This window comes from Felis catus, chromosome D1, assembly GCF_018350175.1.
Source record: "Felis catus isolate Fca126 chromosome D1, F.catus_Fca126_mat1.0, whole genome shotgun sequence".
Classification (NCBI taxonomy): domain Eukaryota; kingdom Metazoa; phylum Chordata; class Mammalia; order Carnivora; family Felidae; genus Felis; species Felis catus.
The window spans coordinates 79338519-79356847 of NC_058377.1; positions in this window are offsets into that span (position 1 = coordinate 79338519).

Consider the following 18329-nt stretch of genomic DNA (forward strand, 5'->3'; position numbering starts at 1 on the left):
AATTTGGGATGTATAATGCCTTCCAAGAGTTGGGTTATTTTAAATAATTTCCACTGCATGAGTAGAAAATATGCATACAAAATACACATAAGTGAATTGGGAACATTTCACAAAGTTTAGCTTGACATAATTTGTGAGTTAGAGCTTCACCTATGAAAATTTTACTTGGAAATGCAAAGAGAAATGAAGAAATCATACCGTATATATTTTCTTAAAATTGTATTCTTCCGTTTATCATTCATGCTTTGTATTTCTAGGCCCCATGAAGATGAAAAGGAATAATCATGGGAAAATATTCACATCTTTTCCCTTCCTGACACAGTCAATTGGGTAGACAATACTTTGAATTCTCCTCATGATCTAAATGTTCTCCCAATAAAATACTTACCTGAAGGAAGGATGTTAAATCAATCTTGATTTAAATCTCTAACCATATGAAGTAGAGATTGTTTATTATTCCTGAACCCATAAAATTTTAAATCCATATTCCACATAATTTATTTATTATACTTCTTTTCATCCTCAGATATAAATATGAAAATTACCGCACGGTTTAAGAGTAGAAAGAGAGAAAAAAAAAAAAGATGAACTGGAGAGACAAGAGGGTCTTCTGCAGAAAAGAGCAAATACATGAAATAAGAGTAAGAACTGAAAAAGAGAAGTGAATGTAATAAATAATAATAATAAATAGCATTATGATGTTTCATTTCATCTTTATATAGCTCCTAATTACTCTAAATTAGAATATCAGTAATGCAAAATTGATGCCAAAGTTGTGAACTTTAAGAGTGGTAATAATCTGGGACATTCTTCTGATATGTTCACTCTCCAAATCATCTTCATATTATTTAGACTTCAAGATTATAAGGAAACTAAAATTTTATCCACTAGACATACCTCCTTTGAGTAAGGAACTTTGATAATTTAGAGACTTTCTGTGATCAATTAAAATAAATACATTCTTGTTTCTGTCTGTAAATAAACCCTTTCATATATAAATCAAATCAAATAATGAACAAGTTAGTGTTTTTATTTGTCCATTATCACATCATGTCAAATAGACTAGGTGTGTTTTCCCTAACTTAGAGTATATTTAGAATGGTCTGGCCTAGGATACAGATTAGATAGAGTAACAGAAAACCAATTCGGGTCCCTGGAGAAGCATCCAAGGACTTAGAGGTATTGGCAGCCACACGAAGGAATGTATGGGGAAGGGCACGGGCCTTAGAAACATGTCAAAGGCATATGCCATTTCAATCTAAGCAACCCTGGAGAAGATAACAAATGAGACAGGTTCATGATATTGCTTACTAGAAGTGATCTGACATAGTATTGATATGTCATGAGTAAGGAAAACAGCAGTGATTCCAAATATGAATGCCAAAATAATTATCACTGGATTGATGCTTGAACTAGCAGGCACCATTTCTGAAGTCAATTTTCTTTTTATTTGGTAGCACTGTGTTGTGGGAACCAAGATGAGTGGTATAAAGATGGTTAATGTTTCCTCAACAAAGCCAAAGGAGCCTCCCAACCTGCCCATAAAGTTCTGTTGGAGGGCAGTGCTGTGCACCTTACACCACAAGTACACAATCTTTTCAGGAAACCCCTAAGAATATGCTGGACATGAAATTTAGCAGACCTTGTGCTATTATGGGGAATTGTATTTCTTTCTTCAAAATACATTGCCACTTTCGAGTAGTGAAATTGCCGTTGCAAGAATGGAAAAGTCAGACACAAAAATAGGAGAAAGAATGCTAAAAGCACATTCTACTCAAAGAGCCAAAAAATTCATATATTAGCTTTTCTCCAAGGGAAATGGAGCAATAGGATCCAATTTACATGCTATCAGTGTTTTCTTTAAGTCTCTATTTTGTTTGCAAAGATTTTGTGGATTTTAAAAAACTTACAGTCATTATGTCATACTAAGGTAAGTTTTTCTAATATTCCTTACGTGTACTAAATATGCCAAATAACATATGGATCTTAGTATCTCAAGAAAAAAAAATATAGGTAGATATTTAAATATGATAGACTTCCTCCTGAACATTGGTATAAAATTAGAGAAACACTCAACTTTAAGAAATAAAATTTGATAACTGATTGGATCTAGAAATAAAATGTTAAAAAAATAAAGTCAAAATCCTAGAAGTTCCGGTCCCACAAGGATAAACATCATTGTCAGATCTTACAGCTCTCTCCAGATAATTATGTTTCAAGAGGAACATTATTATCAGTAATAGTATTTTATACTAGGGATTAATGAATATAAATGATATTCTAAATAACCCTAATTAGTGTTTTGAAAGCATAGAATGAATAATTTTAGGTGAACTTTTTCCAAGTTATATTTTCAAGTTAGGTACCTTGACATATATTCTGTGAATTTTACTGTAGGTATTGAACATTTACTACACCAAACGTTCATAAATATCCCTGTTTACTCAAGCTGCTTCTTTTAGATAAATCATTCAATTTTTGAACACTCTATTGTATCTCAGGATAGTTATACATCCATCCCTATGAATTTCCAGCTTTGAAGATTAACATCCCATGTGAGAAGCTAACAGATGGGACCCTACTTTCAGATTAATCATTTTACTCAAACTCCCCATGGCCTGTATTGTGACAAGGATCAAAACTGCATCCGAGGTCTAATAGAATATGTTTGGGAAAGTAGGGAAAAGAGAAGAAACATATTTTTATCAGTGTTTTTCTGACAGAGAGAGGAGAGTCAGAAGCACTCCTGCTGCAACAATAATATATGTTGTTTAAGGTAAAGCCTGTTCCTACAAACAAGTTCATTAAATACTTTCTTTTTCTTAACTCAGCTGAAGGAGGGACAAAAATAGGTATACTATGGGTTGTGGAAAGATGACTGACAACAATAAAGCCACCTGCAAAAGACATGAGGAATGAGGTCGCCAGTGTCAAACTAAATATTAATTAGTAGAAATGTTGATATCTTATACTTCAGATAAAAACAAATAAAATTTGAATATTTTCATTATGCTTCCTTATATATTGTCATGTATACCTTTAGTTTAAACTGAAATCCATTAAATTACACAAAAGAAATAGTAATTCTTCAGGCACTAGCAGATTCTTATATTTAACTAGTATCCTCGTTATTCCAACTTGGAAGTCTAAAGAAGACTGACATAAGATAATGTTAATGAATTAATTTTATTTTTATAGATGAATAATTCTAAGTGTCAGGATAATTTCATGGTTTCAGATGGCTTTGGTTTGTCTTCTATAGCCATATTGCATTTTTTGTTCAATCACTTATACGTAAATGTGCATGACATTTGAGAGGCAGTGGAAAGTATAAATACTAGAGCTGCATCTATGGTCTAAAGGTTCACTCCACAGCATTTGGTTTCATATTCTTCATGGCTTTCCTGCTCAACTCTGTAGGATTTCAGGGGTTTATTCTTTGTATTTATAATGCCTGTCATCTTGTGAATAATTTACATGTATTTTTTTCTTTGACAAATAATACAATGAAGTGAAGAAGTTAGATGATCATTGGGATCATTCTCAGCACAAATATCCTATAATACAAAATAGTTCTTTTCATGTAAAAAACAAACTCAAAGTTTATTGCCTTACTGATGCTAGGAGAATAACATCTGGCATATATGTTTAAAAAAACATTATAAAAGAAATGAGAGTTTTAAGGCTTACACATCTCAGTAGAAACATTTACAAAAATCAAATGTATAAAAAAATCAAAATTCTATAAAGTCTTGTATTTTAGCAGAGAATTCACCGAAGAAAATGTTGTATTACAATTTTATTAACAAATCCAAAAAACTCAAATGAAAAAAATTTCAGATGTCACATTTTAAAAATCCATCCATTTCCCTGTGAGGATTTTATCAAGATCGAGTAAACCTTTTTGTGAAAATCTAATTGCTTTCCAAAATTAAGTTTTTAAAATTTTTATCTAGGGGAATGCAATAAAATTATGTATCTATTTTCAAGATGAAACCTTTGGCTCTTTATTTAAATTTTTTTCATTTGTATTGTTCTGACTTAAAAGAAAAGAAAAATATAAGAACACACTATAACTTTGTTTTTCTACACTAAACTTACAAGAAATAGGTCACGTACAATTAATTTAATCCCAATCCACTTTTTTTTTTTTTTTTTAAGAGGAACTATAGAGCAAGCATGTAACTAATAATGAACATTATCTCCTTTGGTGTCCTGAGTAGACTCATAGGGAGATCAGAAGCCAATCTCTGTGAATGGCAGGCTTATTATATAATATGAAGAGTAAATATTTTTGCAAACAGCATGTTAAACTTTTTTCTTAACATGAGTAATCAGATATATAGGTAGATAGATAATAGATAAATAAGGACAGAGAGGGAGAGAGATAAAGTAAATAGCTTCTTTTTTATATACATATCTGTCTCTCTTTCTGGAGCATATTTATACATATAACTATATGTATATACTATTTGTATACATACAAATATATGTATATGAGATTCCCCTGTTCAACCCGCTTTCTGAGATTTCAAAGGAAGTTATTACAATGGAATTTCAAAGTGGAAAGCACTGTACAAATTTGGAAGCTAAAATTGAAATAGTTCAATATTTAGCAACATCTCATGATTTTGAGATGCCTTACCTCTCTTCTCTAATTGGTTTACTCCCAATTATTGTTATGCTCATAATTCATCCCACCCTATAAATCCTGGTAGTTTGTTTTTATGCTGTAAAGCATGTAGATGTAATGCTTTATATATTTCAATATGACCTACAATTATAACGTCAATAAACATCATAAATCATAAAATAGCAGAATCAACTGTGGTTAGGGGGAAAAAAAGTTTCCTTGGCTACAGCTCAGATATTTTGATTCTATGATTACAGAAGGAAGTCCTAAATGTGTCTGAAACAGGTACCCAAAGAAATATTACAAGATAATTTATCTGGGGTGCTGGGTGGCTCATTTGATTGAGCATGCAACTTCAGCTCAGATTATGATCTCGTGGTGGAGCCTCATGTTGGGCTCTGTGTTGACAGCTCAGAGCCTGGAGCCTGCTTTGAATTCTGTGTCTTGCTCTCTTTCTCTCTCAAAAATAAACACTCAAAATTTTTTTTAAAAAAGGAAGATAATTTTTCTGATATAAAGGAAGATAATTTTTTTAAATGAAAAAGTTTACCAATTTATGCTTATACTCATTTTAAAAATAAATATTTCTGGGCATATTTAGATATATTCTAAGTAAAAAATATTTTTTAAAAAATCTAAAAGATAATTTGGCAAGTATCAACATCTTTTTTATTAAATGTTTATTTTAACACAGAGTGTGCACATGTATATGAGCAGGGTAGGGGCTGAGAGACAGACTCCCAAGCAGGCTTTGTGCTAATGACCCAGGGCTAGATCCCACGACCATCAGATCGGGACCTGAGCAGAAATCAAGAGTCAGAAACCCAGCTGACTGAGCCACCCAAGCACCCTGGCAAGTATCAATATCTTAAAATCATGTATTTCCAATGATTCGTGAATCCATCTCCTATCAGGTATCTTATTTATTGTATTAAAATTGGGGAAAAAAGGAATAAAGAAACACATACTTAGATATGAACACAAAATATTGTGAACATCAGATTTTTCTTTTAACATATAAGAAATAAAATAGCCCTCTTTTTCATTCCTTTTTTCAATGGAGTTTTTAGTGTCTAATATTTACTAGTTGTTAGGCTTGTCACATTTAACACTATCATGAACATGTCAAAAATTCTGCCCTAGAGAATCTGGCCATTTCTAGTGGGGTGGGGGGAGGAATACTCAAATAATGATTCTAATTAAATAAATCAGAATAAAGACCCCTTTCCCCAACCCTCCAAAACTCAAGGACAGGGATGAACAACTTGATATGCATAAAATAATTGTGGATAACATAGATAAAACATAAAATTAGGGTAGAATATTTTATTTATTTATTTATTTATTTAGAGAGACAGAGAGAATGAACGGGGGCAGGGCAGCGAGAGGGAAAGAGAGAATTCCAAGAAGGATCCACTCTGTCAGTATGGAGCCTGATGCAGGGCTCGAACCCAAGAAACTATGCGATCATGACCTTAGCCAAAACCAAAAGTCAGATGCTTAACCAACTAAACCACCCAGGCCTCTGGGGTAAACTATGTATAATATCATTTTTATAACGATTTAATTTTTAAGAAAATATTTTGAAAAGAAGCATCCTTTTAATATTTAAATCAGTGGGGCAGGAGACAAAAAGATCTCTAGATTATAAGATTTTGGAATGTCAGTACAGGAGATGAATAGGTAAAATGTTAAAAGGTTTGCCTTTTCTAGGAATAGAAACAACAAATAAAAACTTAAAAAAAATGGTTGTTAAAAATAAAAGTTAATCACTCATAAAATGAAAATAGGAACAGAATTATAAATGTGAAAACAAAGGAATGACTATAATTAAATTAGAAATGGTCGAGAAAAGGCATGCCTGCATGGCTTCTGACTCTTAAGCGCCTGACTCTTGATTTCAGCTCAGATCAGGATCTCAGAGTCCTGAGACTGAGCCCTGTGTCCAACTCTGCTCTGGGGGTGGAGTCTGCTTGGGATGTTCTTTCCCTCTCCCTCTTTCTCTCCCCCTTCCCTGTGTGCTCTCTCTCACTCTCTCTCTCTCTCTCTCAAAAAATAATAAAGAAAAGAAATGGTAGAGAGCAAAACAAAAAGGGAGAGAAAAGCATAAGTAGGAAATACAAATTATGAACACAAGACAAATATCAGATACATGTGTGTTCACAAGAAATCCCTTGCTAAACAAATCAAAGATACATAACCCAGAGACCTTAGAGGCATCCTTAATAACACCCTTTTCATCCACTGCAATCCAATGTATCATCAATCTCTGAATATTTGCTTCACCTAAATACTTAACACACACATGTATTTCTCTGAATACCTATTCCTACAACTCTACAGTATTGCCCACACTGCTGAAAAGCCTTCCTAACTGGCTTCTATCAAAGAGGATCAGGCATTTATGAGCACAGGTTTCCATGCAGAAATGACCCTCTAATTCTTTTCAAGTTTTATCACAGAAAGTCTATAATATACTTAATATGAAACTAAATTTGGACTTCTGAATTATAGAAGGCCACTTCATCTTGCTTTCAATTTAAAAGCTATGGACTTTAACAAATTTAAAGAACAATCTTGTGATCAAAGAAAGTCCTGTCAATGGTTGGCCTTTGCACACAAATGAGGGCTTTTCTGGGGAATTCAATTATTACACATAGGAAAGATAAGCAAGAGGTAAAAGCAAGAGTGTAGAACCATAGTTTTCTAACATAATTTCTTGTGTACTTTGTTACTTAATACTCCTTTTTCCCACTGAGTGTTTTATACATATCTCAGTTTTTAGGAGAAAGATTTCCAACTTTTAGGACAATTTTTTTCCCTGGTAACAGGTACTACCATCCATAGCAGTCCTAAATCTCACATGTAACTAACTCTTTGATACAGTCTAGCTTTATTTCTCTACAGTATGAAATCCAAGACTTGTATTATGAGGTTTGTTATGTACTTTTGTTAGTAATATATTTTTATTTAATTCATATGTATATGAATATATTTATATGTATGCTTCACAATAGTTTCAATAGAAATTCCTGATCTACTAATTTGAATTCATGTCTTACATTCAAAGAATTCTTTGAAATAACAAATTGAACTAATTAAGTTGCCGGCTAGTGTGAAGGAAAATAGAATAGTGCCTATGCAGCAAAACAAGTTCCATAGCAGTATTAAATACAGTCTAATTTATTTCATTTTTAAAAAAAAATCATTATTATCACATTTATCATTGATACTTTTCAGGGGTTACTTAAACAGATGATGGACAGTAAGGTTGGAAAGAAAGTCTGGTGTCATCTGAGTAATTTCCATACTTTCAGACTCATCCCATCTGCCTTGGTTATGTAACTTCACCAATTGGATCTCTTCTACCAAATGCTGAAAATTTTAGGTTAAAAAAGGGCAATTTAGGTATTTTTTTCCTAATTATCTAGTTAGTGTTATATTTTTGCCATAGAAATTTTTCTCCGAAGTCACCATATCCCCTCTCCATTATAAACAAATGGCCTGGTTTGAGAGCTCCTCACAAATACCTACTCAATAAAAATATACAGAAGTGGATTTTTTTTCACTGAGAATAAAAATGAGTGTGAGGACAATAAATAATGCACACATTATATAAATGGACAAAATTGTTGTAATTTCTGCCCAAATTCTTTTGGGGAATGCCCTGCAAGAATCATGTTTGTACCATTTCTGGTCTTTCACTACTATCATGAATTCATCAGTTCATTGGGTTCTAGGTTGAAAACAAACGAATGAGCAAAGTTGCTCCAACAGAGCAAAACACATTTAACAACGTGCTTTTTATTTCTGAGCCAGCCAACTCTCTCCTCTTGTCCTGAGATGATGGGCATTAAAGTAGTAGGAAATGCACAATGGCAGAAAATTACACCCTTGTCTTCCCCCTGAGAAATCATGTCTTATTCCAAACTCTTCAGGTAGAGAATTGGCAATAGGTCAGGGATAAAAATTTACTACCTCTATGACCTGAACGTAATGGCAATATTTCAGTCTTCCTCTATTCTCTGTAATCAGATCACAATCAATACTTACCTAATAGACATAGCCATAAAACTGAATCATCTAATACTACAACAGCTCTGTATATTTCTCAATATTTATTTTGTGCCATTTCTCCAGGGTTGAAGATTTAAAAAAAAAATGACTTGTGGCAAAGAAGTAATCATAACCACAATGTTATTTAAATGTAATAACACTCACATGAATAATTATGAAATTGCGGTTTCAAGAAATAGAATGATCAGCCAGAATAACCTACAGACATAAGAAATAAATGTGTCATGCTTTCAACTCATACTTTAAGATCTTAATAAAACTTTGATCTGATATTTAGAATTTTTCAAAAAAGTCTTTTAAAAATACCACCCAATGCCTGAAGATAAAACATTGATATGTTTTTTTAAGTACTCAAGTATTCTTTCTAAATCTGTTTTTGGAGGCCTAAAGACTCAAGAGTTGGAAGTAATCTTTGCCTCAGATTCGCCCCAAACAAGACTCTCAGAGGGAGAAGACCCAGCAACCTTGCTCTTAAAGGTGAGGTTGCCTAGCAACTCCTATCCACCAGGCGGAAGCTGTCTGAATGCATCAGTTCCAAAAGCAGCTACTCTGCGGATCAATTACTAAGACAGAAAATAAAGACAAAAATGAAAACGTTAGCAAAGTGCCCCATGGAGTAAAAGAGTAATCAGATACTGAAAGGCACAACTCTTGTAAAATACCTCTCCTTATATCTTTTTGTTGCAGAAACACGCGTGCACAAAGACCTTGAAAGAGAAAACTTTATCATTACAAAACTCCTAAGTTTCAATTGGGCTAAAAGCAAGACCCTGAGATCTTTTTATACTGTGTCTTGGCGACCTCGGAAGGGACCAAACAAAAACTGTTTTGGTTTGTTTCTTTTAAAATGCGGCTTTTGTTCATTACAAGAGCTTGGAGGAAATGATTTCTGTAATCATTAGGGTGTGGTTTTAAGTGATACTTATATCTCTAGGGAGACACCATTAAGTTTGTAAACTACATACCACTTGATCCTTTGACTCTTAAAAGTTTTACATTTCTCATTGGAGCTACTAACCAGGAGGCATGACAGATTAAGGAAATGTAACTAAAGTAAAAACTAACCACAGCCCAAGTCCAAATTCAGACTTCATCTATAAACTGAGAGTTTAGAAGAAGTGTTTTCCACTTTCTTCCCAGCCATTTTCCACTCTTTTAGACACTATAGTGCCTCATTTCACATTCTCTAGTAGTACTTGCTAATTATACCACTAATGTTCACACTAAAAGATGGTCTCCATTTAAAGCCCCCACAATTTTTTTTAAACATTCAGTGCTGATTTAAATTGTTATAATCACAGTGCTACATGAATATCAAAAATATATTAGATACACACATTGGTTTCCTAGGGCTGCAATTACCACAAACTTGCTGGCTTAAAATTCAAAAAGAAATCTATTCTATCATGGTGCCAAAGACCAAAGGTCTAAAATCAAGGAGTTAGCAGTGTTGGTTCCCTTTGAAATCTCTGAAAGATAATACATTCCACACCTCTTTCCTAACTGCTGGTGGTTCCTTGGCTTGTAGAGGCATCTCTTCAATCTCTACCTCCATCTTCGCATGGCTTCCCACTTTGTGTCTGTTTCAAACTTCGCTCTTCTTTCCCCTATTAGAATTTCAGTCATTGTAGTTAAAGCCCACCCTAAATCCAGGATGATCCCTTCTCAAGATCCTTAAATACCTCTGCAAAGACCTCATTTTCAAATATCATATTCATAGATATCAGGAGTTAGGACGTGGACATATCTTTTTGGGAGCAGACAACTCAACCTTCTCCAGTATAATTTCCTAAGTCTTAATACAAACATAACTATCAGGCAATAAATAAACTTCATGTTGATAATTTGGTGTGCTGAATAACCTTGTCTTACTTTAATATATATATTTTAAAAAACACAGTCTCTCATCCTGTTGTACACATAATATCTTTCTATTAGAACTTCAACACAAAATAAAGAATGCTATTTCTAATAATTATGTTTTAGGAAGTGCTATCTCATACTTAAAAATCTCCAAGAGAACCATCCTTAAATATTAGTTTCAATGAGAAGCTTGCTAACATTCTAAAGCTAACCTTTCTTATGAAGATAAGGTTAGCCTTGAGACATAAGAAACTCTCCAATGTGAATGAGTAATAAAAAAAATGTCTATATTATTACAACCAATGTTACATTTGATGGAATAAGGCAAGTGGTAAACACAACTATAATATCTGCATGTTTTATATACTTTACCTTTATTAACTCATTTCATTTGCTTTATAAATTCATGTGGTAGATGGTATTATTATCTTTGTTTTGCAGGAAACTAAGGTATATAGAAGTCATATAACACTTGCTCAACATTGCAAAGCCTATAATTGGTTTGAGTGATATAGAGCAAGATGATTTCTTTTTATTTTTAAAGTGGGTATGCATATACTGTGTGCTATTTTAGCTGCTATAAAATCACTACCAATTATGATATATCTTGGTATGAAAGTGATCATAAATGAAACAATGTCCAATTCTCCTATATGGGCCATGTTAGAAATATCTAGATTATCTTTTTATTACTTAGTAAGTTATTGTGAACATGAAATTCCAGAATTAAAAATATATTTTTATAATTAAATAGGAAGTAGAAACAAAACTCATTTGTGGATCATGTCAGGGATCTACTGGTCTACTTTTGTGACTTCCAAATTTTAGTCCATGGTTTAATGGGTAATCCAAGATGTTTTCATCCATCTTTAGCAAATTATAATATGAGGGTACAGTGTTATACTTATTTGGTTGGTTTTTGAAAGAAAAAATAAATCTGTACTGTGTTTAATTACATTAATTAGCAGATCATTACAAGTTGGTAAATACAAAGAGAAGTTTTAAGATGAAATATTAAGATCTAACACTTAATAGTATTATTTAAATGTAGTATGTAATTTACATGTTATAGTTCATGAAATCTTCAGAACTACTTCTAAGATAGGTTCTAACTTCATCTGTATCTTACACATGAGGAAATAAAGGTGTGAGAAGTTTTGTATTTTTCCTCAAGATTAAACAGCAAATAAATGACAAAACCAGGTCATAAATTCAGATAATCCACCTCCTGAGTTGGCACTCTTAGTCAACGTACTCTATTGCCTCATTGCACAGCCACTTAAATGAGTTGAGTGTACAGTCACCCTGATAAGGATTATATTTCCAATCTTCCCTTGCATCTTTCTTGTGGCCACAAGACTGAATTCTGGTCAATATATGTCAACTTTTTAATTTTATCTTTCTTCTACGTTGCTGCCTAGAATGTGGTAGCCATCAACCTGGATTATGAGAATGAGAAGAACACCCCAGGAATGATAGAGTAGAACATCCATACTGACTTGGACTTCATACACAAGATATTTATACAAGATATTTATATTTATACAAGATATTTATAGATTTCCTTTTTTGTAAGTTTATTTATTTTGAGAGAGAGAAAGAGAGAGACAGAGAGAGAGAGAGAGAGAGAGAGAGAGAGAGAGAGGGAGGGAGAAGGGGAGGGGCAGAGAGAGGGAGAAACAGAATCCCAAGCAGGCTCTATGCTATCAGGGCAGAGCCTGATGCAGGGCTCTATTTCAGGAACCATGAGATCATGACCTGAGCCGAAATCAAGAGTCAGATGCTTAACTGACTGAGCCACCCAGGCACCACAAAAGAGATAAATTTCTGTATTGCTTAAGCTCTATTAATTTGGCTCTTTGGTTTTTGCAGTCTAAATCAATCTTACTTGACAAAGTTAGCCACATTATCACTTATTTGGCAAATGAGGAAGCCTATGATAACAGACTTGTAAAGTATCCTCAGCTGATAGATATGCTGCTAAAATTGAAATGCAGCTGAATTACTGAGATAACAAGTATATGTGGTTCTCTATATTTCCCCATTCTATAGGAATAAAAATGGAAATGTGAAGAATAAAGAAAAGTATGGTTTCTACTCTATGTAGTACCTTTATATAGGTTAACATTTTCATTTTCCTGAAATATCCAATAAATATGTACCTTATTTGGTCTACTATACTACATCTAGCATTATTTAGAAAACCATATATTTTGTATTTTATTTTTTTATATCTACCTCTCAGTCTGAATAAATTTGAGTTCTCCAATTTAAAACAAAAGTATTTTTTGTATTGGTGAAAATATTTAACACTTTCTTGTAAGCACAATGTTTAAGATTTAATAGCAACAGGGAATAAATACACTCAAATACATTTTACTCATTACTCAAATTTGGAAGAATCTAATGCTATAGAAATGGGATTTTCGATATAATAATTTAAATATTAATACTTTTTATATGAAAATATAAATTCAGAATCTTTTTTAGCAAATCCTATAAAATGTCTCCTATTTATTTTTACTATCAAAACTGCTGTTGGGGCACCTGGGTAGCTCATTCGGTTAAGTGTCCAACTATTGATTTTGACTCAGGTCATGATCTCACCATTCGTGAGAGGGAGCCCCACACTGGGCTCTGAGCTGACAGTGTAGAGCCTACTTGGGATTCAATCTCCCTCAAAAAAAAAAAATAAATAAACTTTAAAAAAACTGCTATAAAATATTACATCCTTCTCACTCATTTATATATTCTTATAGGTATCTTGTAATAGTTCTCAGAGAACAGAAACTGGATTCATTGGTGTCTTTAAATCAAAGCCAGTTCTTTGTACTTGAACTACTTTCTGATGTAGAACATTAAGTTGCCATTACTACATGAATTTTAAAAATAATAATAAAACAAACAGGAATCTCTCTAGAGAGTTTCTGTTGCTGTTGACACCATTACAGTACACTGATTAAGAACATTAAATTGCATTCAATTGATCTGGGGATAAGTCCAACTTTTCTACTTCTGTGGCCTTGGCTAAAGTAAATATTGATAATAGTGCAATTTACCATATAAGATTGCACTGTGTTTATTAAATGAGAAAATGCTTTAGCCCATTTCCTAGAACATCATAAGCTCCTGGTAAGATGATGACCAAAGAATCTAAATACAAAAGTACAGGAAACAGGGAATCCAAACTAGGGAAAACCAAAAGGAAAGTCCAAGGAATGGCTCACCCAGGTGATTTAGTCGGTTAAGCATCCGACTTCATCTCAGGTCATGATCTCACAGTCGGTGGGTTCAAGCCCTACTTCAGGGTCTGTGCTGATGGCTCAGAGCCTGGAGGCTACTTTGAATTCTGTCTCTCCCTCTCTGTTCCTCCCCTGCTCACTCTCTGTCTCTCTGTCTCTCTCTCTCTCTGAGATAAATAAACATTAAAAAGAAAGAAAGAAAAAGAAAGCAAGAAAGCAAGCAAGAAAGAAAGTCAGTCCCAGGAACATGAAGGAAGGAAAATCCAAGTTTATTAGCTCTGCAGGTAATATCATGAGCCACACATCCAGACAGAACTTATGCCAGAAGACTCTGGGAGAGAGGTCTTCTTGTAATGATGTTAGTAGAATAACTGTTGCTGTGAAAGTATTTCTATGATGTTTCCATTGCCAAGGAGGAGTTTGGAGAGGGTAAATAATACATCCATGGAAAGCAAGGGAACTAAGGGTGAGGATCAGATTCTGCTCTTGGGTGGGAATAACACAGAGAGGGAAGCAATCTTTCAGATGTAGAACTCACAAAAGGGAAGAAGCCTTCACAGTGAGCTTGCCTAAGGGAAGCTTTATAAAATGCACCCAGAACTTTTGAGGTGTAGATGGTAAGGTACGGCCTTGGTAGAGAAAAGTGGGATAGGCATTCAGGCAGATAAGACAGCATGTGCATAGGCAGAGAGAGACAGGTGGGAAAGTATGAGAGAAAGGTTACTGTTTTATGAAAAGAGAAGGAAGCAAGTGACTGGGAATAAGAATTATGTGATAGGTTGATTCCTGATTTTAAAAGACTTTGTTCTGGAATAAAAACTCGGCCTTGAAACCTGTAATAAATGGGATGTTTTTAAGCTAGAAAAATTACCCGGTAAACAGGTGTTTTATAATGACACTAACCTTTTTGAGAGTGTTGAAATTGCATTGGGCCATAAAGCATCACGAGTAGTAAAATCAACAAAATTTAAGAACAAAAACAAAAATTTTGCTTTAGTTTCTAGGCCTGCCATGGAAAATTACCACAAACTTGATGGCTTAAAAAAGAAATTACTTTTCACAATGTTGGAGCCAGGTGTCTGAAATCCAGGTGTCCATGGGGTCATGTTCCCTATAAAGGATCAAGGAACAAATCCTTACAGAGCAATCTTTGGTATTCTTTGGCATCACTCTAATCTCTGCCTAGGTCTTCACATGGCCTTCTCCGTGTCTAGATCAGTGTCTTTTCTCTTCTTATGAGATCACTAGTCATATTGAATTTAGGACCCACCCTAATCTAGTGTGACTTCATCTTAACTTGATTACACATGCGAAGACCCTATTTCCAAATAAGGTCACACTGTAAGGTTCCATGTAGAGGAACATTTTGGCAGGCACTATTTAACTCACCACAGTCTACCCTCTGTTACCCCTCAAAGGTCAAATCCATCCCACATGCAAAATATATTCCTCCCAACCTACAATCCCCAAAAGTCTTACCTCATTCCAGCATTAACTCAAAATTTCAAAATCTCATTTAAATACCATCAACTCAAAAAGTACCAAGGCTCATTAACCAAGTCATCTAAATCAGGTATACTTATCAAATTTCATTTTGATTTGGTGAGAAACCTAATTTTCTGATTACCACTATCACTGTAATAACACAAAAACTAAGAAAACTACTACTACTTAAGTGCAAGAAAATAGATTTTTGGTGATTTATCCACATGTTTTATGTAAAAAAAAGGATGAACACAAATGAGTATTTATTATATTATTCCATTACATGAAGTTCAGAACTGGTCACATTTATCTATGCTGATAGAAATCAGGATAGTGACAACTTTGAGGGGGGTAGATATTAAATGGAAGGGGTAAGAGGTGTAAAGGAAACTTCAGGAAGGAAATTTTCTGTATTTAGAGTTGGTTAAGAGTTACAAAGGCATATACATATTTAAAATTACATCAAGCTGTACATTTAAGATCTGCATAGTCTATGAAATTTGTAATTATAAATTTATAATTAAGTAAAAATTTTTAAAGTACAAAAAGTATTTTTATTTTTCCATATGAAAATTCTTGAATGCTTTACATAGACTCAATAAATAAGAGACACTTAAACATTTGTTAAGTAAGCACAGAAGAGGCAAATACAAAAGACTGGGAGAAAGTCAATATCTAGAAAAATGTCTCTTTCATGTGATGGTTCATTTTAATATAACATCAACCAGACATCAAATAAAACCAAGTTAAAAACAAACACTGTTTATTGGCATTACATATACATTTATATTTTAAGTTAATATATTTTAATCTAAACACATATGTGCCTTTAAAGTTTTATTTCCTACTTATCTGAATTTTCATTAACCCACAAACTTTTGGCAGTATTAGTATTAAAATAAGAGGGCCTTCAGTGTATATACTAGCATTATATTTTTCATCTACTATATAGATGAGGAAAATGAATCTCAAAAGTCTAGTATCACTTATAATTGACAGGAAGTAAATATAACATTAGAGTCTTAAACTCTTTTCTTTAACAACTTCATTGAGGTAAAATTGCTATATAAAGAACTGCACATATTTAATGTGTTTAATAATAGGTTTGGACATATACAAATGCCCAGTTTAGGTTCAATAGAACCTCAACTCTTAATTCAATGCTTTATTGCTTTTGGAAACTGAATTGCTAAGTAAAGAGTTCAGACAAAAGGTGTTGCAGGTTTGATCTAGGAAAATCGGGGTTGAGAAAATCGGGGTTCAGAGTAGAATTTCTATGTCAATTCAACTTAAATATCAAGGAGAATGGAATATAAACCATTTCATCAAATATGATTAATGTGGTAAACCTAGCTTTAAAAAAGCACTATTTGTTAAATGAGTTATTCAATGATACCTTTGTGCAAAGAATCCACTTTAACTTAAAAAAAAAAAAGCAAATGCAAATATGCAAAACAAACAAAAAAATGTAAGAGTATACCAAGATGATGAAATCAATTCTAGTTGAGAAAATGCCTGGAGACCAGAGTACGTTCTTCAGGTTCTCACGACTACAGAGTATGCAAGTTGCCAGCACACAGCGCAGCATGCCACCCTTGACCACAGGAATGACAGCAAAGTTTTAAGTAATTGAAGAAAATCAGTATGAAATTGTGTCTAACAATATACATACCTGTCTGTAACAAGTGATATCGGCAGACAGCATTCATAAAAATGAGAAAACATTGTATGAGTCTTCCTTTACACTCTCTCAGCTTACTTATTTTACAAGTCAGGGATTGCTCTCTCTCTCTCTCAATATATTCCATAGGATCTCTACACATTACTTCTTGCAAGATTTATAAAGTGAAAAAAGTAAAACTCCAATGTTCACATGGTGTCAAGGAGTATTTGAGAGCTTTCTAAAGACTCTTTCCCATTTACAATGTCACATAGTCATGGCTGGCACTTTGTTTACTGCGAATGCAATATCCTGAGTCATGTAATAAACACGAATTCAGGATAATAGGGTTTTAAAGGATCATACAGAAGTATAGTTTGATATTATCCAGTTAAAATTCTGAAACAAGAATTCGTTTTTGTTTTCATTATTCCACAGAAACTGTGTATTCTCAAACGCTTTTCTATTTTGATTTATTCTCTTTACGGGACTCTGTGGCAGCATGGATTGTGCTGCTAGATAGTATATTTGATTCTCTTTCCTTTTCAGTTTGCTTTACTAGCTGAAGTTAATATTACTTTTGTCAATTTCCCCTTGAATTCAGTTATCCTCTAAGGACCTACCCTCAAGTACAAATTACTGGGTAATCTCCTCAGGATGAGGGCTGTGATGCACTTATTTTTGATAACTGTAATGGAAATACAAACGTCTACAGCTCTGTTCTCAAACTTCAGTGTACATCAGAAAGCCTAAAGAGAGTGAGTGTTGATTTAGGTTCTTCCAAAACCCCATCTGTATTCCCTGTTTTCTTGAATCATCTCTGGCACAGCTCGGGTTAGTGAGGGTCCTCTAAAAAGCTAATGTTAAAATGAAATTAGAAGTACAAGAGAGGAATTGGAGAAAATGCATGACAGGGAGGAAGGAGAGAGAATCAGAAAAGGTGGAGAAAGCATTCAGACCAGGAGGTGAGTGTGAGCCCAGTGAGAGACAGGGGAAAGGAAAGAGTATTAGATGGAACAAGTCTCAAACTGCAGCACAATTCTAAGAATGCTTTGTCAAGCATAGCACAATGAGCCAAAGTGACCTGGTAAAGGAGTTCAGCATCTTGCAAGCACACCTCCTTTAGTACATCTACTCCATTCAGTCATTGGCTGGGAGCAGCCTTTGTGCAAAGATGGGGGCAGTTCCAAAAGGGCTGCTGATGGCCATCAGTTAATCTTGCTCCCTTCAGCAGGAGATCTGAGGAAATCTGAGTGCCACATTTTCACGGCCAACACAACCTGTCAAAACACAGATTTCTGGACTCCACCCTGAAGAATTTCTGATTTAGTAAGTTTGGGGGTGGGTCTAAGAATTTACATTTCTAACA